Genomic DNA, 24379 nt, shown 5'->3' with positions numbered 1-24379 from the left:
TAGGTATCAGCATAAATGACTGATTAAAATATAACTTTGAAAAAAAATATAACTTTGAATAAAAAATGATTCTGTCTCACAGTACACTGAATGCTCAGTCCAGACACCCCCAGGAATCATGCCTCCTTCCTCACCTTGGAGAGGGAATTGTCTTTTGAGAAGAGGGAATGTTCTGTGTTTATTCTTCAACTATGCTTTTGCTCTATCACAGCTTTATATCCCTGACCCTTGAGGCTATAGTGCATGCATTAGAGTGTTTTGTTCACATCAGGATTTAACATCAATCCAAATTACAGGAATATGAAGGAATTAACAAAACATTGGACAGAAAATAAGGAAGAGAGAAGGTAACTCAGTTCGATTTGCTCAGTAAAATGGCCCTCTCATTAAAGCATTTACCATAGGAGAGCTTGAAACCATTAATACAGGTAATAATCAGAAAAGCAGTAAGCGTAGCTATTAATAATTTAAAGCCAACATAGATCGAATGCTCATTTATTACCTGGCATGGAGCTAAGTGCTTTACATGGACATTATTAGTCCATTTGAGAAACTGGTGAGGTAGAAACCATTACTCCTCTTTAATAAGTGAGAAGCTAAAACAAAAAGTTGTGTGTGTGTTAGGTGGAGGTGAGGGGGTCATTTCGATTCAATCTACCTTTATTGAATATCAGCTATAATACACAGCAACTTTATGTTCACTGCCGTGTGGGACAAAGATAAATGACACACGGTTCCCAGCTCAAGTGATTTGCAGTCTGGAGGATTAGAGAGGCCTGTGCGTAATTGCGGGACTGCGGATTTAATTTATTCACATTCTCACAATCTCCCATTATTACAGAAAATGGATGATCTGAATATGAAAACTAAATGAACTGTAGTTATGCCTGGTGATGGTTAAAGAAATATGTAAAAGTAATGAACCTATTACAGGCAAATTTTAAAGGAAATTCCACCGGTGCGCCAAATAAAAGCGTATTAATAATTACTCTTTACTCCCCACACAAAAAAATGAAAAAAAGGTAAAATTAAGATGCTAATTTCATTTAAAGTCACCTTCCATTCCATTATCCAACCAAAGATATTAAACAAATGGAAAGCAGACATAAAGAGGGATTTTAGGACACATTAGCTTTAAAAAAACCAGTTCACAGCTGTATCACATATCCTCAAAAAGGTGTGGGTTTGAGAAGCCAATGGCCGATTATGATCACAGAGCAACATTGTTTGAATGACTTGACACTAAATCTCAAAGAGGTAACTGGGCAGAGCAATGACTCCAGAGTGAACTGCATATTCTATTGGAACACTTAGCCACACGGCTGCCAGCCTAGAGTCCCATTTAAGTGAAGGAGATTGCAGAGTTCTTAAATATCTAGGAAAATCTTGGCATGTGGGCTCAGGGCACTTACAACCCCTTGACAGTCAGATAAGGGTCCGTCCAATGTGAATCGATCATCAACACTCCCAGCAATCTTGTTCCATTACCTCATTGCTCTTGATATTTACTAGAGTGACAAAACTTTACTTCATTTTAAATCAGATTATCTTAAAGGTATTTTACTATTTTGGGAAAAAGCAAAGCATATTGGTAGACAAAATGGAGAACTCTGAAATGAGATTGTGAGATGATCGGTGAAGAGTGGCATAGTTTTCCCTCTAGGAGAGAAAACATTTGCGGATTGACTAATTGCTTCAGTTAATATATGCTATCACAGCTACACTTTCTATTCAATTAGCTTGACTAAAATATATATGCTTTCTTTAGATAATTTTATTCATAACTGATAGGTGATGTGTATTATAGTCAATGGCCAGTGGCACTGGCATCACCTGGGAATTTGTTAAAAATTACCAGGTCCTACCCCAGGCCTACCATAATCAGAAACTCTGGGGATGGGGTTAACAATCTTTCTAAAGATGTCCTATAGGTGATTTAGACATATGCTAAAGTTTGGGAACCACTGTGAATGTTCTCCAAGACCAGAAAAGGTAAACCAATTCATATAACTGTCTTATAAAAACTGGCTTATAAAAGACAATCCAATGTTTAGGCCATTGGCTTCTTAGAACTTCAGGCCCCAGTTAAAAGCAATCACATTCACATTTGTAAATCTCTATGCTGGTCAAACATAATTATAGACTTCATTTGACCCACTAGCCAGCCCTTAGTTTGCAACCTCTGTTTTAAAGGCATAGGTATTTAGCAACACAAATTTTGAAAACATTTACAATTTTAAGACAGATTTACCGCAATTTCAGGAAAGAAAATATTTTACTTGTAGCTCATCATCCTGGCACACACCTTGGAAGCTTATCTCATACCTCAAAGCTCAAAATTGTCAATGCCCAACCAACAATTAACCTGGTTACGTGGTCTGATGATCATACAGAGATAGAGGAAACTGGCCCCCACAGATTAATGACAATAGGCATGTGTGTGATGGGTCATTCAGGACAGGCTATATAGTTTTTAGAGGTCAAGTGGAAAATTAAAAAAAGAAAGAAAGAAAGAAAGAAAGAAAGAAAGAAAGAAAGAAAGAAAGAAAGAAAGAAAGAAAGAAAGAAAGAAAAGAAAAGAAAAAAATGCATGCTCCACTGCCCCGTCAAATTTCACTCATAAAACAGAAGGTCAAGGAAAAACTTATTAAGAACTTCAAGATTTTAGCTGAATGGTAGCATTCTGAGCACGGAGCTTTGTGTGACAGTTCAGGTCACATACATATGAAGCCAGCCTTGAGTCCAGTGATCTCTTTTGCCTCCTGTCAATACTATTTGCCCATATTGCCTGAAAATGGATAGGCAAAATCTAGGAGATTTGTAGGAAGAGCAGCTAAGGTGCAACAATCTTATATTATAGGATATATGATATAATTGGTTAAAACTTAAAAAGATTCCAAAAATAATAATGAACATCAAACATATATAATCCATCTTACCATTTACTTCCAATAAGACTTTGCTCTTAATTATATCTATATGTGGACTATCTTAGGTTGAAAATTTCACAAGGATAGAAATTTGCTGTTCTTAACATGTCACTTCTGTGACATGATTGGTATTAACTTTTAATTCGTTATACTGAGAATGGCATTTAATAGCCAAATTTTCCAAATGAGTAAATGAAAATTCTTGGAAGCTTATACAAATTGTATCAGGTCACATGGATGCTGAAAACATTATTGATAAAGTCAATGCACCATCCAGATTTCCTGAATTACTCCCAAAATAAGAAAAAAAGCTTATACCTTTTATTTTTCTAGGGAAAAATAAAAATGTCAATAAACACTTGCCTACTTAATGAGATTTAGGACACTTTCAAGTCTTCCTTTTACCTCAAAATGACACATAGCTCATATTGCCTAAAATTTCTTTCAGTGTAGAACCATTCACTTGATCAAGGCATTATATTGTCAACAAACACATGCTCCTGACTTCATACTGTGTCAGGGCAAAACACTATTTCAGAATTGAGCAAACTACTGATTTCACAATAGTATCTCATTGCTTGTAGAACAAAAACCAAACATCTCATGATGGATTAAGGACATTTTTTCAAAGCAGGCCCCTCCCTACTTTTCCACCCCATTTCACATCATCCTGCCACTTGTAGACCATTCTCTGGACACACTGTCCTGGAACAGGTAGAGTTATGTTCTTCCCATGATTACCCAACTGACTTTTATTTGACCTTCAAGTCTTAGCAGAAAAATATCTCAGAAAGGCTTCCTTCAACATTCCTATATATCATACTATCTCCATCACCTATCCCCTGCCACAAGCAACAACTAGAATCCCTCTTCATTATCACCATGGTTACCTCTGTCTTGGCAATCACTGCAATCAGCAATCATGTCTCATTTTTATTTGGCTCCTTATTATTTAGGTGTTTTCCCTGTAGAATATAAATTCCTTTAAGGCAGTAACCCACTGTCTTGTATATCTCCACATTCTTAATGATTCTAATAGTGTCTGGCTCAGAGAAGACATTATATATAGAGTGACAAGTGCTGAGTAAAATACAGAAAAATATATTTGATTCTTCAGAAGGACAGTTAGTAAAAGTACATACATGTAACAGAAGTCATGAAAAAAAAAAAACTGTAGAGAAGAAGACTATATACAACCCAAGATTGTGTTGCTAAAGGAGGGATAATGTAGACAAGGACCTTACAAAGAAGGTCATGGTATGGCAAACAGGCAGAAAGATGCTGAGACCTTAGAAGAGAAGGAGCAACAGAAAGGAAAATTGGGAGGGAACTAAAATGCCTTGCCATGGTTGTAGTCCTATTGAAACTTGACACTATTTATGAGAAAGCATCTGTAAAATACTTCCTCCTTCTAAGAATGCTGGTAATTGGCTTTCTCGTGAATGTATGCAAATTAAGCAACACCTAGTTTGAAGGCTGGAAACCTAAAAATCTCACTTGTTGACAGAAATCAGCAAATCAATAACAAAATCAGGTTTTAATCAAAGCTCACAGATCTAGAAAGCATTAGCTTTGGGCTTGCAGTTATTTTCAGAAGATACTTCCTCAAGCTTAAATTTCAAAGCCAAATGCTACCTTCATCTACCTCCTTCACACTCAATTGTGACTTTTTAAAGTGCTTTTGAGAAGTTTTCCTTGTTTAGTCACATCGTGGAGGAACTTTATTTTTAGTTTCGACCTAAATCAAATAATGTTGAACCGTAGCCTCTTTGTAAGTGGGAGGGGGTAGGGAGCAATAATTTTCCCTATTTTAAGCAACTTGAACTCTATCTGCACTCAGAAAAACAGCACTCTCAATAACCTGAACATGCAAACTTCAAAACTTGGCAGTGTGAGACCATCTGATGGAGGAAAAAAGCAACCAAAGCCAAATCCCATGAAAAACTGTCTCGTACTTTAGAAGTCACCCAAATTTAAATAGCATGTCTTGACATGAGATGAAGCCCAATTTCCTCTATTAAAAAAAAAAAATGTTATCTCCATTTACAATGGTTCAATGAGAGGTAGTGCAGCTAGAAGGTTAGCTTTAGGGTAACATAACTATGACCATACAAATCAGAATGCTAAAGCTAGGCTGCCCAGTGGTACCCTATGAGAAATAGCCTCTAATTACCTCTCCCACAAGTAATAGACAACAATCCAGGTAACATCTTGATGTTGATTTTGAATTCTGACTTCAACTATCAGCATCCTTAAAGTTATCACTACGTTGATTAGTATTTGGGAAAAAGCTACCCAAAATATTATGAACTTTATTATCCTCAGGAATGGGACTTGTTCCAGGAGTCAGTGACTGAGTTTTTTACTCCTCTTGGTTTTTATCATAGTTTATAAATTAATACTCTGCATATACCAGTGGGAGCAGCAGAAGAGTGAAAATAATTTATAGTTACACATCATGAGAGTTCCATCCTCAGTAGCTGAGAACAATAGGGTGTTGCAATTTGTTAAACTGAACTGGAGACTGTTTAAGAAATAGCATACAATCAACATGGAGAATATTCTCTCACTAATCAATTGTAGACTTAGTCATGAGTCTCTATAAACTCATCCCAGGGCATTATGATTGTAAGATGATTAAGAGTTCAGATTAGTATCAAGCAACAGAGGGGTTTGAGTTCCAACGCTATCACTTATTTGCTATGTGAGTTTAGGTAGATTAGAAACCTAGATTTTTTTTTTTTTAAAGTAAGCTCTATGCCCAACGTGGAGCTTTAACTCATATGACCTTGAGATCAAGAGTCACATGCTGTACTGGCTGAACCAGCCAGATGCCCCTAGAAGTCTGGATTTCTTGATCTTAAAGTTGAAATGAAAAACATCCCAATATCCTAGAATTCTGAGAAATAATGAAAGCCTCAATGTTACAAAGTGCTTGACATAGGTTCTAGCTTTCCACAGAATACTTAAACACTAGTAGAAGTAAAAATGATTGAAGTAGTACAAGTGATAGCAGAAGCAATGTTAGTAACTGTAAGACATTTCATATCCTTCATGTAATTGTAGAATATGTCATGTAATTGTAGAATAACCTGGATTTTCTTCAGAGATCAACTACATAAAAACATTCTCGTTATTGAATATTTCAGGGATGTCATTTGACTCAAGTAAATTAATGCATCCAAAAGATGTTTTAGGTGTTTTGTTGTATTCTGGTCTGTTGACCATATCTCACTATAGGGTTGCTGCTTATGTGATTCACTGGGGAGAATTTCATGAGATATTATGTCAGGAAAACATTTTCTAGGAAAAAAGGACAAGAAATAGGTAAGAGATGCATCATCTCCTATAAGAAATATAAAGATGAATAAAACCTCCCTTGCCATCAAGATACATTCAATTTGTAGGGTATAGGATAAAAAGAAAATAGAAAAAAGTGCAGACCAACATGCATCTAAAAAAAGAAACACAATATACAGTAGGGTTGAGAGGAGGAAAATGTACTTAATTGGTGGAGTTAAGAAAGAAGTCATGAAGGAGTAGAATGTGAGATGGATTCTTAGAGACTGAGCAAGGAAACAAATAGCACGATGGATAGGGGACAATCCTCCACAGTTTGTTGCATTTCTGTAGGTCTTGTGGGCACTGGCCATCCTTGTTCCAGATCATTTTTTCTAGAAGGTGAGTATAAAAACAGCTTTGGGAGCCACAGTCTCTCCCTGTGAAACAGAAGGCAGGTTTATTTGCTCTCCAGTAAAATAAAGGTAATGTCTCCCTCTGGGGCAAAGGTCAGGCAGGTATGCTTACAGCCAGCTATAAATGATCTGGGTGTCCAAAACTTAGAGCCCTTCAGGTATGATGCAAACCTACTGTGTGTGCAGCATCCACTTGCGTCTCTCCAGGACACCTCAATGGATACAAAGGAGAACCAATCTGAACACGTTGCACGATGAGTAATAAAGTCCTTTGTCATATTTTTAGTCTCTGGAATCATATTCCTAGAAGCTAAACACTGCCTAACAATTAAGTCAGTACCTTATATCTTCAGGGTTTTCTATTTTTTAATAGTACCATACTAATTATAGTATCAGTATCTGAATTAATTAATTAAGTTTATACTAAAGTACCCAACAATAGCAAACACGACACAATCTAACTCAACACTTGAACAGTTTATATCCTGTTCATGGAAAGCTGTCAAAAAAACAAACTCTGTGTACCAAATAGAGCAAAACAGAAAGATGAATTTATTTCAGGGGTTTGCACTTGCAAGCCAGAAAATTCAAGGCCATGGGAACAGTGAGTTCTGAGTTGCTCCCAAACTAAGGGATTTTTATGGGATAAATGCAGGAGCTATTTGGCTTCTTCAGCTGATTAGTTGCCTACTGGTGTTCTTTCTCATTTGGATAAGAATAGCTGAATCAGGGGAGCAAGGAAGTCCAGACATGGTGTGAAAAGATTTGGCATTTGAGGATTGGCTGCCATCTTCTGCTGATCTCTGAAAAGAGTGCAAATTCCTGTTAGATGAGGTTAAGTTTCTTTCTACTTCATACCCCTCATTGAGTATCTTCCATTTTTGTCCCTGTCTTAGCAATTCAATTTTGCTTTGGTTCTCTAAGGCTAACTGTGGGTCACGGTGACTATCCAAGACAACTCATCTCTATTTGGTGAGCCAGATATCAAGGCTGCTTCGGTGGTCTTGTGGCACCTCCATTACAACCTGACCCTTCACAATTCCCCAGAGAATGCTGGAGTCTCATGTGAGCAATCAAATGTCTCATCCTAGAACTCATACAAACAAATATAAACATTCAAGATTATATCTGATGTAAGAACTGATAAATCATAGTATAAGCTTCAAGTTGCATTATTTCTTTCTACATTCTACATGTATAGTCCTAAACAGTATTTAATAGCAGTGACAGATAATTCAGATGTACTTTGAAGATGTCGCTGAATACTAAATGTTGTTTAAAATCCTTTTTCAAGTCATATCTACTAAGAGAATAAATTTATAGAGTATTGTGTGTAGCAAAACATGTTTATTAGGCAAAACAAAAATAAGCCCAGAAATTATCTTTCAAACACTATCTTCCGATGGTTATTTTAATGCTATTCTGAATGCAAAAATCAAAGTTCTGTAGAACTAATAGAAATGGATGACAGACATTTCAATGTAACAAGTGGAAGGGGGCCTTGTAGACAAAAGAGGAGGGGGTAGGGAATGCATGGAATGAAAGGGGAGGCAGTCTTTGACAGCCTCTCCTCCAGACTGAGCAGTTGCCTGAGCAGTTAGTAGAGGAACCTGTCAGATACATTACATCTCTTTCTTTGCAGGAGATTAGGAAACTGTAACAAAGACATAACTGCCAGCAGCTGCCAAATATCTCTTTATTTCCCAAGATATCTAAATCGAACTCTCTTTCATGATTGGTATTCTTTATTGCCAGTCTTTTTTAAGCCATACTGATTATTCAGCATGACTCCGAGACTGTGCCCCATGGTATGTTGGGGGAGAACTTGAAGGAAATGAAAATACTCTTTTTGCATTGAATGGGAAGCCCTTCAGCCAACAGTCACAAAACAAATATAATGACTACAACTGTTCACATCTGCAGATGCCAATACCTTCAATAAATGATCTTTGCATTTTTTCACTCTTTAAAATGAATATTATAGTGATAGTGCCCATCACTATATATGGAATATTGCCCATCGCTATAAATAAAGGTGATCAAGCTAGAGTGTAAAGATGTCTGTGAAAGTCACTAGCCATATTGATGTTGGTAATTGCCTTGGTAAGCCATGGCAAAAATGGTTGCATCATCAAACATGAAATTCACTTTTAAGGTAAATGAGTTACTCATACAGGAGTGATTGGGGAAAACTGACACAAATCAAGAGGAATTGGGGAGTTATATACGTTTTATTTTTCTTGTTGCTTCTTTTGGTGACTGTTAGAGATGGGGAATATAATCCCTATCTTACAGATAGTATTTTATCATTTATCATTATTTTATAGGTTTTAGTTTCAAATGTTAACGGACATTGAAATATTTATGTTTCTTTCCATTACAGGAAAGAGAAATGGGAATATGTTTTAATGTGAGGGTCACATAGTCCTGAGTAAGCAAATCTAATGTTAACAAAATCTTTATTCAGTTTTACGTACAATTATTTACATAATTATTATTTACATAAATAATATTTACAATTATTATTTAAAGAAAATTAAGTTTTAAAACATGCTAATCTACATATCTACCATGATTAGAGCAAAATATAATTTTTGTTTATTTTAGGTGATTTTAATATGCCCTTCCTGCTATCAGAAATCTTCTCCCTTCATAGCCTCGTGGGTCACTCCTTCACTTCCTTCTGGCCTTTCTTCAAACATCACCTTATCAGAGAATCTTGCTAATCACCAATATAAAACATCGTCCAGTCACTTCAGCTCTCTCTCTTTCTTTTTCTTTGTTTAACTTCTTTTCTATGATTCTCACACCATGGAACAAGGTATTTATCCATACCTTTGTTTACTGCCCATCTTTTGACCTCACACCAGAAAGTAAGCATCATGGTATCATGCACTCTGTTTTATTCACTGCCTTATTTCAAACCCTAGAGCAGTGTCAGGCACAGAGATACTCAGAAAGGTTTTACTGAGTAAATAAAGAATTAATCACTATATTGTACACCTGAAATTAATGTAACACTGTGTATCAACTATACTAAAAAAGCAACAACAATTCTGTAAAAAAAAAAAAAAAAAGATTATATTATTCATAATGGTAACCAATTAAAAACCATTGGAAAAAAAACCAAAAACAACACACCAAAAATGAATATATAATTTGAGCAAGATTTAGAGACACAAAATTGTAGGATACCCATTTTGGGGGACATCTACTCAGCATCTTTTTCTTTCCAGAAATTGCTTCTCTTCTTCATGTCCCACCTACCTCTTTGCACCCATACATATGGTTTTATGTTAGCTCTGATATGTTCTGTTAGTTCCTAATCCTATAAATGGATTTGTCTAGTGATCATTACCTCACAGAAGATAGACAGTCTCCTCCAAGATTCCACACCTGTACACAGCTGATAAGTCAGGAGTGGATGTCAGTCCTAAGTGAAATATTTAGGAGCTATAGAAGATAGAGTCCATCTCTTCTTGTTTGGTTAAAGTTTAGATAGTTAAGGTTCTAGAATTGTTGACTGGCTTGTTTTATGGAGAAAGATGGTCAGCTGTGAGAAAACAAAATGAAGCCAGCAACCTCGAAAAAATGGTGGAATCTTGAGTCAAAGTCCATATTCCTGATTTCCTCAAGAGTACCTCAAGCAATAAAAATAGTTTTCAAAAAAAAATAATAAAAAATAAAAAATAAAAATAGTTTTCAACAAATTCAGGAAAGGAATAAATTTGTACTTAATTATTGATCCAAAAAAATTAAACCATTATTTCATTTTTAATAGTGTATCCAGTATTTGTTTCTATAGAGGTAAGAGCAATGTATCTATTTTAACATGGGTGTGATTTTTCTACTACTTTGCTGTTCTAGGTCAAAAGAATTAGGTATATTCTCAATTGAGATATCAAGACTGAGTATTTTATTGTTATTGAGTAAGAACTTTTTAAAAAAAGATTTTATTTACTTATTCACGAGAGATACAGAGAGAGAGAGGCAGAGACAGAAGCAGGCTCCATGCAGGGAGCCTGACATGGGACTCGATCCCAGGTCTCCAGGACCACACCCTGGGCTGAAGGTGGTGTTAAACCACTGAGCATCTGATATAACCAACACAATGCTAAATACAGTGAGGTAGATTTCATTTCATAGCGATAAAGTTATTTGTGGAACTTTATTTAATCATACCCTGACTTAACACTAAAAGAAATAGATAAAAATGATCATTATTCTCATTTTGTATAAATAATAATAATAACAATAATAATAATAATATAATAGTGATTATTCTAAAACCTAGTAACCAAGCCCCAGAGAGAATTAATTAATGGGAGAATTTTTAATCAGAGAATTTACAAGCCAAAATGGGCAGTAGAATTCTAAAAAAAAAAGAGAGAAAAATATAATTTTCTAATGCAGCAGGGAAAGATGTCTCAGTGCAAAATTTTTCTGCTCCATAGCTTTGTCAAGCTAATCCATTGTGTACAGACACTGTAAGTCTTATCTTATGGCCATTTCCATCATTTTGTCTTCCTTCGTAACAACCAATTCTACTCAAACATGAGTTAATCACCTCCAACCAATACATGCATTTGCACGGCTTACTCTCTCCTTATCCAATCTTGTATGGATAATCCATGGGTTGAATTGTGTCCCTTGAGTATCCCTATGTTGAAGCCCTTGCTTCTAAGACCCCAGAGTGTAGCCTTTCTAGATGTTAACGATGTTATTCATACACTTTAGTAGTATCTCTTTCAAAGTGTGCAATTATTTTCATTTTTATTCTTTTGAAGGTAATGTGTCTTAATCTGAAGATACCTTTAAAATTTACTCTATCATTGTTTTCAGTAATTTGATAAAAAAGGTTGGATGGTTTGCCCTTCCCTCCTTCCTCCTTTCTCTTTCTTTCTTTCTTTCTTTCTTTCTTTCTTTCTTTCTTTCTTTCTTCTTTCTTCTTTCTTCTTCTTTTCTGTGTACAGGGTACATATATGCAGGCATGCATGCAGAAAAAGTCTTCAGGTTTGTATACTACCTTTTTTTTTTTCCTTTTTTTCTAAGTGCATATATGTTCTCCTGCCTGTTTGTTGAGATTCTTGGAAATGTGACTTGATAGAGTTTTCATCAAATTTAGAAAGGTTTTGGTTATTATTTCTTCAAGTATTTTTTTGGCTGTCTCCCATTTTAGAGACTTCCATTACACAGATGTTAAACCATTTAATACTCTCCCAGAAGTGGCTGAGGCTTTATTTTTATTAGACTTTTTCTCCCTGTATTTTACTGGATAGATTTTTTTTTTACTATTTCCATTTTTAAATATCTGCTTCTCCCTTCTCCTTCCCTCTTGTCTTCTTATTATGTTTATGTGCTCCTTTTAAACAGGGTCCATCAGAAGGCAGAGAGAGTAAGGGGAAATGTGGGCTAGAGTCCTTATTATGGCTACCCTAGACAGAAATTGGATGAGTAAGCAGGTTTCAGATTGACTAATTTGAGTAATTTCACAGGCTCTGAGGCATAGGAGTTGTCACTAGTTGTCTGGTACCTGGACCTCAGGTAATCAGGATAGGGGAAAAGTGGCCCTGAGTAAGAAAACCTAGAAAATGAGGTGGTTGAGGTGTGGGCTCTGGATTGTTTGACTCTCATGTGAAAGACAGGCTTATAGCGAAGTCCTTTACAATCTCTAGAAATTGGCTGACCCTGACAGGGGTTCCAAGATGTCAAAGCATCAAATACAAAAACTAGAAAGCATGGCTGTTATTACAGATATCTCTGCATCTGTTTATATTTATTGATTGATCTTCTTGTTATGGGTAATGTTTCCTTGCTCTTTAGAATGTTTCATATGTTTTGACTGGATGTTAAGTATTATGAATTTAGATTGCTCAGTGTCCAGACTCTGTTGACTTTCTTTAAAGACTGTAGACTTTGTTTTGGTAGACAGTTAAGTTACTAGCATATTAGCATTATACTTTTTGATATGTGTTTTTAAGCTTTGCTAGAATGAGTCTAAATAGACTTCACTCCAAGAAGATTTCAGCCCTACTACCAAGGCAGAAATTTGCTTTACTTTATGAGATCATTTATTTCTCTTTATTAATGAAAATCATGAATGCTGTACTATAAAGAACTATGCCAGAATTGTGCAATAGTACATGAAAAAGGGGAGACCCACACTACTTTCTCACAAAACTATTCAGTGGAGTTAAGCATGTAAACCAAATGCTTGACAAACAATAGTACATGAAAAGTAAAATACTGTACAAAGTTTTGACCAACAATAAAATATGGAAGTAAGAGATTTGAGTTACAATGGATTCAGAATGGTAGAACTCAGAACAGTTTGGTAAGACTTTACAAAGGTGTTCATGCTTTAGAATTTTAAAATCTATTATATTTTGCTAGCCTCGTGTTACATCAAATTGTAGAAATACAAAGACAAAGCAGGGGTACCTGGTGGCTCAGTAGGTTAAGTTACCAACTATTGGTTTCAGCTCAGGTCATGATCTCAGGGTTGTGGGATTGAGCCCCACATCAGGCTTTGCATTCAGTATGGAGTCTGCTTGAGATTCTCTTTCTCTCCCTCTCCTTCTGCCCATCCCCCCACTCTGCTTGCCCCCCTCCTCCATTAAATAGATAAATCTTTAAAAAAAAAGATAAAGGAAACATCCCTGCCTACAAGGAAACTATCATCTTTTGAGGTACAAAGGCAAGTAAATAATGCTGTTAGAAAAATAAATCTTTTGTGCTATGATAGCAGATTTATAAGTCAGTCACTAGGCATCAGGGAAACCTCCCAAGAGGAAGTTGTATTAAATTCAGTCAGATAAAGGTTCAAGAATATTGGAAGATGGGTTATAAGTAACTCATAGCAGAGAAATCAGCAGGTGTAAAAACTTAGAGGCACCAGTGGAACAAATAATATAGTAGCATACGGAGGATAAGAGTTTGGTACTGCTGGAACATGGCAATCAGAATGAATGTTATTTGGCACATAACAACACTAACTAGGCAGGGGCCAGATGATGGATCACTTGCAATATATTATGAATGAGTTTGTATCTTGACCTAAGAATAATGGAATCTCTCAGATAGTTTTCAGAAGTGCCATGCTACGAGGATGGGAAGAAGCATGGTGAGCTCCACAGACATGAAGCTCAAGACGGTCATCTGAGATTGTGGCCCATGCTGATACTTGAAGGAAAAACAGAAGATTCATTGAGTGTATTAATTTTTTAGGGGGCTGCTCACAATTTTGACACCAGTCTCTTTATGGTATATTTCAAACTATGACTAAATGAGTCACCTAAGGTTATATGTTTACTTTATATGTTTACTTAGGTCAACCTGCAGTAGGCTGGTGTCACATAGAGGAATAAGACAATCCTGCCCTAGAGTTGCTTGGCAAGCATTTCAGTGGGGAATAAACTACGTATGAGAACAATGCAGGGAGAAAAATGTGTGCAGTCTCCATGAGAGACTGAAATTGAGGACAGAAGTGTAGATGGTCCAAGTAGAATAACTAGAATTTCTTAGGTAATAAGGTGTCTGCTCCAGACCTTGGTGTAGAAATTGGCAAGCATGGAAAGGCAAGGCCAACCTAGCTCTAACCTACAGGCAATCTCTACTGGAATAGACATCTGTAACCCAGGATGACAGGATTCAGAAAGTAGAAGACTGTCAACTTAGAATCTAATATCCAGTCTTCCATACTCAGAAGTCAGGCCTCCTAACATTACATGGAAGTCAAAGGCAGGGGATCCTGGTCAATAGAATCCTAGTAAATACAGAGTGAGAAAGAGAACAAATCTGAGAGTAAGCCACTAACTTTCAAACAAGGATTTTATATTATATTTCCCAAATATTTTGTAACATCATGATAATTTACAGAAGAAAAGGGTGTATCCCCTTTAGAATATTTGCTAGTCTTTACACAATCAACAAATAGGCCAAAGCATCAATTTTGCACTGTGCTTGAAGATTCCAATTTATCACTGTTTTGCATGTCATCAGTTTTTGTCAGAAAGGTGCCAAGACGTCATAAATCAAGTAACTGGAAAATTAAACAACCCAAAATTCATTAAAGACACTAGGCAAATACTTTGTATGAAAGCCAAATCACATGGATCAAATATTAAATTACAATTTTTTTCTTAGCAAAAAAAAAGAACAGATTGAAAAGTTACTATGCATTTTATTTCTCTCAAAATCATTGCTAAAATAAAGCCTACATATTATTTACATTAGATCCTGTTGCAGCATTCCTCTGCAAATGTAAGTTAAATACATGAAAAATGTATTTCATTCATTACTGAACAGGGTTAAAACAAGGACACCTGTTTTAGGTGAATCAGGCTGCTTGGGTTCTATTTCTGTTCCATCATGTATAGTTCCATGACTTCCATTTCTTTTTCTTAATTTCCTTATATGTAAAATATGAATAATAACAATATATACTTTATACATTTTTTCATAAAGTTTAAACTAATTGAAGCATTTTGTATACTGTAGTGAGTCTATTCTAAGTACACTATTGTCATTTCCTCCGACAATTATTTCGCTGCTGCAACTCCTCTGTAACTACTACTATTGTTACCATTGTTACTATTGCTAAGTGTGGAATTCACTCTCTTCCTTTTTGGAATGCTAGTAAACATTTGCTTTTCTCCAGTTTTCCGGAACCTTCTCAATCTCTACATTTTCATTCAAATCCTGATCAAATTACATACAATTATTCTAAACACAAGACTATTTATAATTTAAAACATCCGAGATGTTTGCTTATTCAGTGTTCTTATATCTTGAGTTTAAATTATGTCCATTCCTATCACTTTCCTTCTGTAGATCATTCAGGCCAGATAATTTACGAGAAAGACAGGGGTTTATTTGTTTTTCTTTTTATCCATCAGTGTTGCATTACCGAACACAGAGAGTTTATCTTTCTCGTTCAGTATATTGTGGTAATGGGGGAAAATATTGTTTGTATGATTCAGCTCAATTGAGAATATTTTTCTGCCTGTCTTTTAACTATCTTAGTGTATATAATTTTATAATACTCTTTGTCATCCATTTTCTATAACTTTTCCTTTTAAATAATACCTAGGATTTGTATTTTTGCTACATGCCAAGTGCTAGTAAGTTTGGTAATTTTTTTACATGTATTATTAATTTAACTTTCACAAAAACCTAAAATGTAGGTAAAATTGTATCTTCTACTTCTTAAATGGGAAACTGAAGCATTGAGAGGTTGAGTAATTTGACAGTATCCCTCAGTGGATCAGTACAGTCGTTGGGATTCAAAGCCAGGTAGTCTGGCTCCAAAGCCTAAACTCTTCAGTACTGTATTGTTTTATTTCCACATTTAATGGCAGAGATATCATTTTAAAATCTCATCTCCCATTATTCAGTCTTGATAACATTTGTGATTACAGTTAGAATTATATTAAGTTTATCTCTTCTCCTAAAACATATCATCTTTCATAATTTCAAACAATGGAATTACTTTATCTGAACATTTTAAAACCTGTCTTCCAAAACATGGCAGCTCACACTGCACTCCTTTCTTGCAAATCTTTACTATTACAAACAAACAAAAACGGCATAGTCTCTTGTCCTCAAGTTTCTACCATCCTCTTCTGTCCAGCAACCAATCAATTACTCCCTACTGATGAGAATTATGTAGACTGATGTCTCTATTCCTTTCTTCTGCCTCCTTTCAAATAGGATTGGAAAAAGTCAAGATCTTTTCAATCCCTCTGTATTCAGTTGAAAGAGATTTTGTGCAAACAGGCTGTTAGTTGAAAATCCTCCTCAGAAGACTAATTCATTTTTTCACTAGTTTATTACCTGTGTCAGGAATGCATCACTCATTTATTTTAGCTGCAGGAAACCCAACAGGAAGTTTTATATCACTTCTCTTTCTCTCTCCTTTTCAACTGCACATAGTATATCCTCTTTCTTTAACTCACGTGTTCTGTGCAGTTCTATACTTGAGGGATTGGTAAAGCCCATGCCTCTTCAATAAGCAGGCTTTAAACGAAATCCCTTTACACCCTAGATCATTTCTAGCTTGCAGCCTTCAATAAAGTGCAATCTCTCTGGGTATCAGAGTCAATAGATATTTATCTCCTACAATGATTCAAAACCTTGATCAAAAGGACCAGATGCCCAGAATGGAATCGTTTAGTGAACCTGGGGACTTAGGACCTATCTGTGGGAGCGTACACCAGCCAAAGAATGCAGGCAGTGTAGAAAAATATGTGGCCTGAGTTAATGGGAAAGTAACTAATCTTACCAGCAAGGAAAAACAGTGGCAAAAAGAAAGTGAGAACAGGAAAAGAAAACAGAAAATGTTCGGGTAGAGTGAATAAGTGCTAAGTAAAGAAACTGCAAGAGAGAAAAGGAATTTGAATGGATTTTCAAAGCCTGTGGGAAAGGTCAGTAAAACTCATAATAACTAAGCAATCATTAAACAAGGGGCATTTGATCAAGACAGCAGAAGTGACACATAAAATAATTGTGAGGCTGGGTTTTCTCTCCTAATTGGATTTTCTCCCATGAGAAAACAATTGGCGGTGTAATCTAAATCCCCCTTGTTGTAGAATCCCATTATCAAATGTTTATATATAACAAAAGACTAGATTGCCTTATGTTTTCTGCCAAACCATTATATTTTTCCTTCCTTTCCTTCCTTTCATATTTTCATTTATTGACAATTGTGTTATCTGCAGACCAAATAACTTTGGGGAAGTCAGAATAAGAGATTAAAAATATGCTTTTGAATACGGAGAGCAAATTGATGTTTACCAGAGGGGAGGGGGGAGAATAGATGAAATAGGTGATGGCAAATGGGTGTATTGTTTGTTTGTTTGTTAATTAATTTATTTATTTGAGAAAGAGAGAGCATGTGAGTGGGGGTAGGTAAAGGGAGAAAGAGAGAGAATTCTCAAGCAGGCTCTCCAGTGAGTGTGGAGGCCAACACGAGGCTCAGTCCTAGGAACCTGAGGTCACGACCCGAGTTGAAATCAAGAGTGGGATGCTTGATCGACTGGAGTCACCCCATCATCCTAAGAAGGGCACTTGTGATCAGCACTGGGTAATGGATGGAATTGTTCAATCACTGTATTGTACAGCTAATATAATACTAATATAACATAACACTGTATAACTAACATAATTAACTGGAATTAAAATAAAAACTTAAATAAATCAATTAAAATAAATTTAAAAAAATATGTTTTTGAAAAGTAGATTTATCCAAAAGTTATTAATATGCAAAGTTCAACTTACTATAGTGCTAAAGGACTCTCCCAAACATCTATCTATGCAATTCCATGATTCCAATAAGGAAAGCAACAAAGTGAGCAAGATTGGGGTTCCCTGTTTCCCCTCAGGTGATGTTTAAAGAACACTATATTGTGATCATTGAAAGTAAGAAACAATTCGCATGCAGTATCATCTTATTGTCCTGTCCTATTATCAATCAAACTATATGTTAAAGCATCAGAATTATCAAAAAGGATCAAAACCTCCTGGAAGGAAAGTCCAGAAGGTTTTCATTCTTTTTTTTTACGGCTCTGCTCACAAGTAGAAAGCCAATGCAAAGTCTTATACAAGAGAGTGATGGTGCCTGCAAACAGAGACCTCCTACAAAGGAAGTCCAGGAGTTTTCCACTCAAACTTGAATCCTGGTAGATGTAAGAAGGAAGCAAACAAACAAAAAAAGGCAAAGAGGAAAGACATAAACTTTTGAGGAACGAACTCTGAACTTCAAAGAAAACATTTAAAAATCTGGCTTATTCAAGAGAATGATTAAGAAAAGAAATGGAATGCACTCATAAAACCCAATGTTATTTTAAAACTTTAATATACAAAGAGACATTCAAATAATTTATAGCTTTTGAATTCCCCTAAATCACATGTTTATAATAAAAGAATAAGAATTATGGTTGTTTTCTAAGAAAAATTATGCAATTGCGCTGTCCAGTCTTAGGAAATTTTCTTTCTGTTTTACCACTGCTCATAAATACACAGGTATTACAGTGCACATGCTTTTTATTTGTGACTCTGTTTTGAAATAACAGGTGGTCTTGCCAGTTAAGATAGCAACAAAGGAAAAGATAGGTAGTAACTCTAAAAATCTAATACCTGCATCAGTATTCTAACATCTAATATGGCACATATTATAAAGTGAAGTCAATTTTTCAGTTGACAAAATTACTTATCCAGGCTGACAGAGTGCTAGTAAATAGAAATGTAGAAACACATCAGTCTATGTACTTGTTAAATCATCATCATCATCATCATCATTATCATTATCATCATTATCCTTTCTGTCATTATCATCAGTCTGGAAGGAATGTGGAAAACAGACTTCATCAACTTTCCATATTCATGAAAGACCAGAGTGGAAAGGTGGTTTAGTTTCCTGAGGCTACAAGCAGTTATCCAATATTTGTGAATGTCTCAAATGGAGATGTTGTCTTTTCTGAAGTCCATTTCTAATAACTAAAATTGGTTTTCTAATAGCCAGATATCAGCAAGATTTCAAAAATAGAGTTATTCTACAAAAGCATTGAGGGGAAAATATTAGATGTGTGTGTGTATATATATATATATATATATATATATATACACACACATATATATATATATGACATTGATTTCAAATCCAGTTGAATACTGAAATCTCAGGATGGAAATTTTAAGAATTTATATGCCCAGACCCCAATCCTAGAGAATTTACTTAAGTAGGTGTTGAGTGAAGATTTCCCTGGGTGGTTATATTGAAATAGTAGCACTTGGAAAGTTGGAAATTCAAAATTCCAGGCACCATGCCAGATCTACCAAACCAGAACCTCCTGTAGTGGGATTCAGTAATTCATAGTTTAAAAAGCCCTCCAGGTGATCCTTATACACGCTAAAGTTTGAGGTTCAGCACCCTACCCTATCTTATAGAGCTACTTGAACTTGAAAAGATGAAATAAAAAGGCACTTGGATAGCTCAGTGGTTGAGCGTCTGCCTTTGGCTCAGTGTGTGATCCCAGAGTCCTGGGATTGAGTCCCACATCAGGCTCCCTGCAGGGAACCTGCTTCTCCCTCTGCCTATGTCTCTCCTGTCTCTCTGTGTCTTTCGTGAATAAATAAATTTAAAAATCTTTTTAAAAAAAGAAAAGATGAAATAAAACAAAAAACAAAGGAAATATCAATACAAACTATTTTCTATCTTTTTTAGTTTAGCTGACCATGTCTCTGAGCCTCATTTTATTACAGATGGTTTATGTAAATACCTATGTTTTAGCAGCTGTGGAGTAATATCCTGGGTAAAAGAAATTCCCAATTGGCTAAAAATTATTTTTCAGGAACTGATATTTGTTTGATAGTTTACAGTGGTGTGCTCTATAATAACAATTTGTCTTCTTACATTGTTATCTGGGCTACTGAAATGCTTCATTTAAAATGCCTCCATGGGGGAGCACCTGGGTGGCTCAGTTGGTTAAATGCCTTTGCTTCGATCATCCTGGAGTCCCAGAATGGAGTCCCACCTTCCATCCCTGCTTGGTAGGGAATCTTCTTCTCACTATCTCTCTGCTCCTCCCCCCAGTCATGCTTTCTGTCTCTCTCTCTCCTTTACTCACTCTCTCTCTCTCAAATAAAGAAAGAAAATATTTTTTTAAAGATTTTATTTATTTATTCATGAGATACACAGATAGAGGGAGAGAGAGGCAGAGAAACAGGCAGAGGTAGAAGCAGGTTCCATGCAGGAAGCCTGATGTGGGACTTGATCCCAGGACTCCAGGATCATGCCCTGGGCGGAAGGCAGGCGCTAAACTGCTGAGCCACCCAGGGATCCCCAAGAAAGAAAATATTTAAAACAAACAAACTATCCACCATGAAAAAAAAAAAAAAAATGCTTCCATCAGGTACCTGGGTGGCTTAGTCAGTTAAGCATCTGACTCTTAAGTTTGGCTCAGGTCATGATCTCAGGGTCCTAGGATAAAGCTCTGAGTCTGCTTGAGATTCTCTCCCTCCCCCCTGCCCCTCCTCCTCCTGCTCACAGGTGCTTATTCTCTCTCTCTTTCTCAAATACATAAATAAATTTTTTAAAAAATGATTCCATGGTCATACCTAGCCATCAGGTACCTCCCAATGTACCCTAGGAATACTCTGCTTGCCTGTTGTCTATGGCTGCTTTTGAGTGACAAAGTTGAGTAGTATGACAGAGACCATATGGCCCACAAAGCCAAAATATTTACTATTGTACCCTTTTGAGAAAAAGTTTGCTGGCCCCATCAAATCTAACATATCCAAGAACAAACTGTATAATTATATTTTCATATTTTTCTTCTTAGGAGGAAAACAAAAGTACATTCCTAGCCTAGAGTAAATTGGTACAAGGTTTGGATTCCAGGAGAATGAGATTAAATTCCCCATGTAAGATCCTGGCTATTTATAACAAACCTGGGTGGATTCTATTGACCATGCCCTGTTCTATTTTAATGACATGAGTAATTTAGGCACCAATGGTTGGTGGTCAGATCCTATTCATTCCTAAGAGGACTGTTGTTTTGATAAAAAGCAGACATTTCCCTCTGAAGAAACTACTCTGCCTATCCAAAACCCAGTTTCCAGCATCACCAAACTGTGTTGATCTGACTATTAAAAAATACTTAATCTTACAAATAGGCAGGGTGGATTTGATGTATATCTGGTTCCATATCCTTCTAAGACCTCACACATATGTCAAAAGAGGATTTTTCCCCCAAACAAAAATCATACACCCACAAAAATAAAAAGAATGAAGGAGAATTAAACAGCAACACAATGCGATAAGTTGAAAAACTTACAGACAAATGCTAACTGAATTAGCAGACCATGGAAAGAAGACCCCTCAGCTGGCAGTGTGACATCCCTCCATAGGCCAGGATCTGGAAAGCCTCAGAAACTGAAGATAGGGGACAGGTGGAAGAGGTCAGGAGGTACTTACCAGCTGGGATTTTATTTTGATTTACCTACCATTTTAGGAACACAGTATCTATTGTTTGTTTTGAAATATATGATTTATAGAAGTCTTAGCTTCATTTATTACCTCAACAAATTTTTGTGTGGACTATAGATGTATCTACCCATATTTCTGATAGTTATTTCTAGATCTATCTCTTTGTAACTTTTTAGATAACAAAATAAGTATTTCTAACACCAAACCAGGGATCCCTGGGTGGCGCAGCGGTTTGGCGCCTGCCTTTGGCCCAGGGCGTGATCCTGGAGACCCGGGATCAAATCCCACGTCGGGCTCCCGGTGCATGGAGCCTGCTTCTCCCTCTGCCTGTGTCTCTGCCTCTCTCTCTCTCTCTGTGACTATCATAAATAAATAAATTAATTAAAAAATTAAAAAAAGTGCATAACACCAAACCAGAAAAATCACACCACTTGAAATTCTGGGACCACACAATGTGATCATTTGACTATGTTATACATCTTTTAAATAAACCTGTAACTTTAAAAAACAAAACACAACCAACTTTTCAATGGCTTAATGTAATTGAAATGTATTATGTTTCACATAATTTACCCAAGCATGTGTTCCTGGGATTGTAGATATCTGCCCCATCTTCTTATTAGGCAGCCAGCTGATTTTGGTTCTGCATTTCTACCTCCTGGCTGCCCAGGTTACCCTCTGCATGAAAACCAGGTGATGGAGTAGAGAAGAAAATGAGAACCTTCAGGCCAGAAGTGACCATACTTATCTCTGCTCACATTCCATTGGTGAGAATTAGTCACATGACCTACCAAACCACAAGAGAGCCTGCAAAGAAATCAAATCCCAGGTGAGAAGCTGTCTCCTACTAGCAGAATGATCTCAGGGGTCAGAAACTATAGTCTGGGGCTAAATCTAGGCTGCTGCCTATTTTTGCATGGCCTATAAGCTAAGAATGCCTCTTACATTTTAAAATAGTTATTAAATACATAGCTCCATTATGTCCTTTGTTTTACCTATTGGCCCTCAAAGCATCAAACGTTTGCCATTCGGAACTTGACCAACATTTTGTTGACTCTTCCCTACACTATGGGGGAAACCTATGACTTGGGTTTTTCAGCCCTTGTAGCCTACAGACTTCTTCCCACATAGAGAAGACTTACATCTCTCTGAGAGAACCACCGTCCAAGGAGAGCATTCAATTCCAAGTCTAGGATCTCTACCCTCCAGTCCAGATACAGCTTCTTATGATCCAGGAAATATTGAAGTGCAAGTTATCATCCCACCTTCACTCTCATTCCCACAGTCAATATAAAATGAGGAAGGAGGGATGGCACAACATTCATCAACTTCCACAACAAGGAAACACAAGAGGCTCAAGAGCAACATACACAGTAATAATTGGAAACCACCAATAGGTATGAATGCCCTAGCACTGGAAGCTTTTCCTTGAGTAGAGTCTGAGGAATGCCTTTATCCATCGTTCTCTTCAGCCCTTGGCTCTGATTTCTGGAAGCTTCTTTCTTAACATTACTCTCCATGGCCACAACTGAAGTAGGCATTTGGAAGTATGCCTTCCTAGTGGGCTTCTCAGATTTCCTAGCTCACTTCCTTCATGCAATTTTGGGGACCCAAGTGATGTGTAAAGACTCCAAAACTCAAGGATGTCTTTTGTTTGAGTTCATGGGTTCTTTGTAATATAGTCCCCTTCAAAATACTGAAGGCATCTGAATTATGGTTAGCGGATAAAATGCGGGATGCCCAGGTAAATTCTAATTTCAGATAAATGAGAAATAATATTTCAGTATAAGAATGTCCCCTGTAATATTTTCTGTAAGTATAATATATAATACCTGAGACATACTTATGCTAAAATGCTGTTTGTTGTTTACCTGAAATTCAAATTTAATTGGGTATTATGTATTTTTATTTGTTAAGTCTGGCAATCTTATCCTGAATCCTTTATGTACATTTTCAATAATAATACCCAAAGTGTTTTCTATATTTTATCATCAAACCTGATTCATGTCTTGAATTCGTAGGTGTAAGTACTCTGTTTCAGGTCTGTGGTGGCTACATTGTTGTGCCAATACGCTGGAGAATAAGATTTATCATTAATATGATCTTTGACACAATGCTGGGTCTTAATGGTTCCTTGAAACTGAAAGCTTTTTAGGCCTTAACTCTTTCCATTTGGGTAATGGAGGCTTTTCCAATCCTGAGAGGCCCCAAATTCCTGCACAGTTATTATTATTTCCATGTATGCTCTCAATCAGGCCAATTATTACCTGACTTCATCTATTTCTTTGTAATAACTTCCTAAATTCATCAAATGATAATCAGTATAAACTTCTCATATCTGACTTTTTCCCACCTTTTTCCTCTATAGGCTTAGTAAACAAGTAGTTGGTGTTCCAAAGCATTACAGGCAATATCTTATCCAATGTTTTTCGCTACAGAATGTGATTCTTTCTATAGCATACATTTTTTCTTTAACTGCTGGCTCACTCAGAAGAAAGAAAGAAAAGAAAGAAAGAAAGAAAGAGAAAGAAAGAAAGAAGAAAGAAAGAAAGAAAGAAAGAAAGAAAGAAAGAAAGAAGAAAAAGAAAGAGAAAGAAAGAAAGAAAGAAAGAAAGAAAGAAAGAAAGAAAGAAGAAAGAAAGAAAAAGACCATAATATAAGTTACTGTCTCTTATTTTCAGAATCAAAAATAATATTAAACAGTATAAACATGTAAAATTTCCCCAGGAAACAAAGTTTGATTTGTCCACATAGAAAAAAAAAATACA

General features: G+C 36.1%; 1 long non-coding RNA gene across 2 annotated transcripts in view; it reads right to left on the bottom strand.

Moving 5' to 3' along the window:
* Nucleotides 1-7154: 7154 nt before the first annotated feature.
* LOC140621530 (uncharacterized) overlaps nucleotides 7155-24379 on the bottom strand; it is a 54051-nt gene continuing 36826 nt past the window's right edge. Inside the window, exons 3-5 of one of the 2 annotated variants that reach the window (XR_012021274.1) lie at nucleotides 22185-22418; nucleotides 21460-21557; nucleotides 7155-7428 (exon numbers count right to left, since the gene is read on the bottom strand). This is a non-coding gene — a long non-coding RNA (uncharacterized lncRNA). The remainder of the gene's footprint in view (nucleotides 7429-21459; nucleotides 21558-22184; nucleotides 22419-24379) is intronic. The other variant, XR_012021273.1, reaches the window with a different exon arrangement.

Source organism: Canis lupus, chromosome 30 (assembly GCF_048164855.1).
Source record: "Canis lupus baileyi chromosome 30, mCanLup2.hap1, whole genome shotgun sequence".
Lineage (NCBI taxonomy): Eukaryota > Metazoa > Chordata > Mammalia > Carnivora > Canidae > Canis > Canis lupus.
This window is presented reverse-complemented; position numbering and strand designations above follow the sequence as displayed.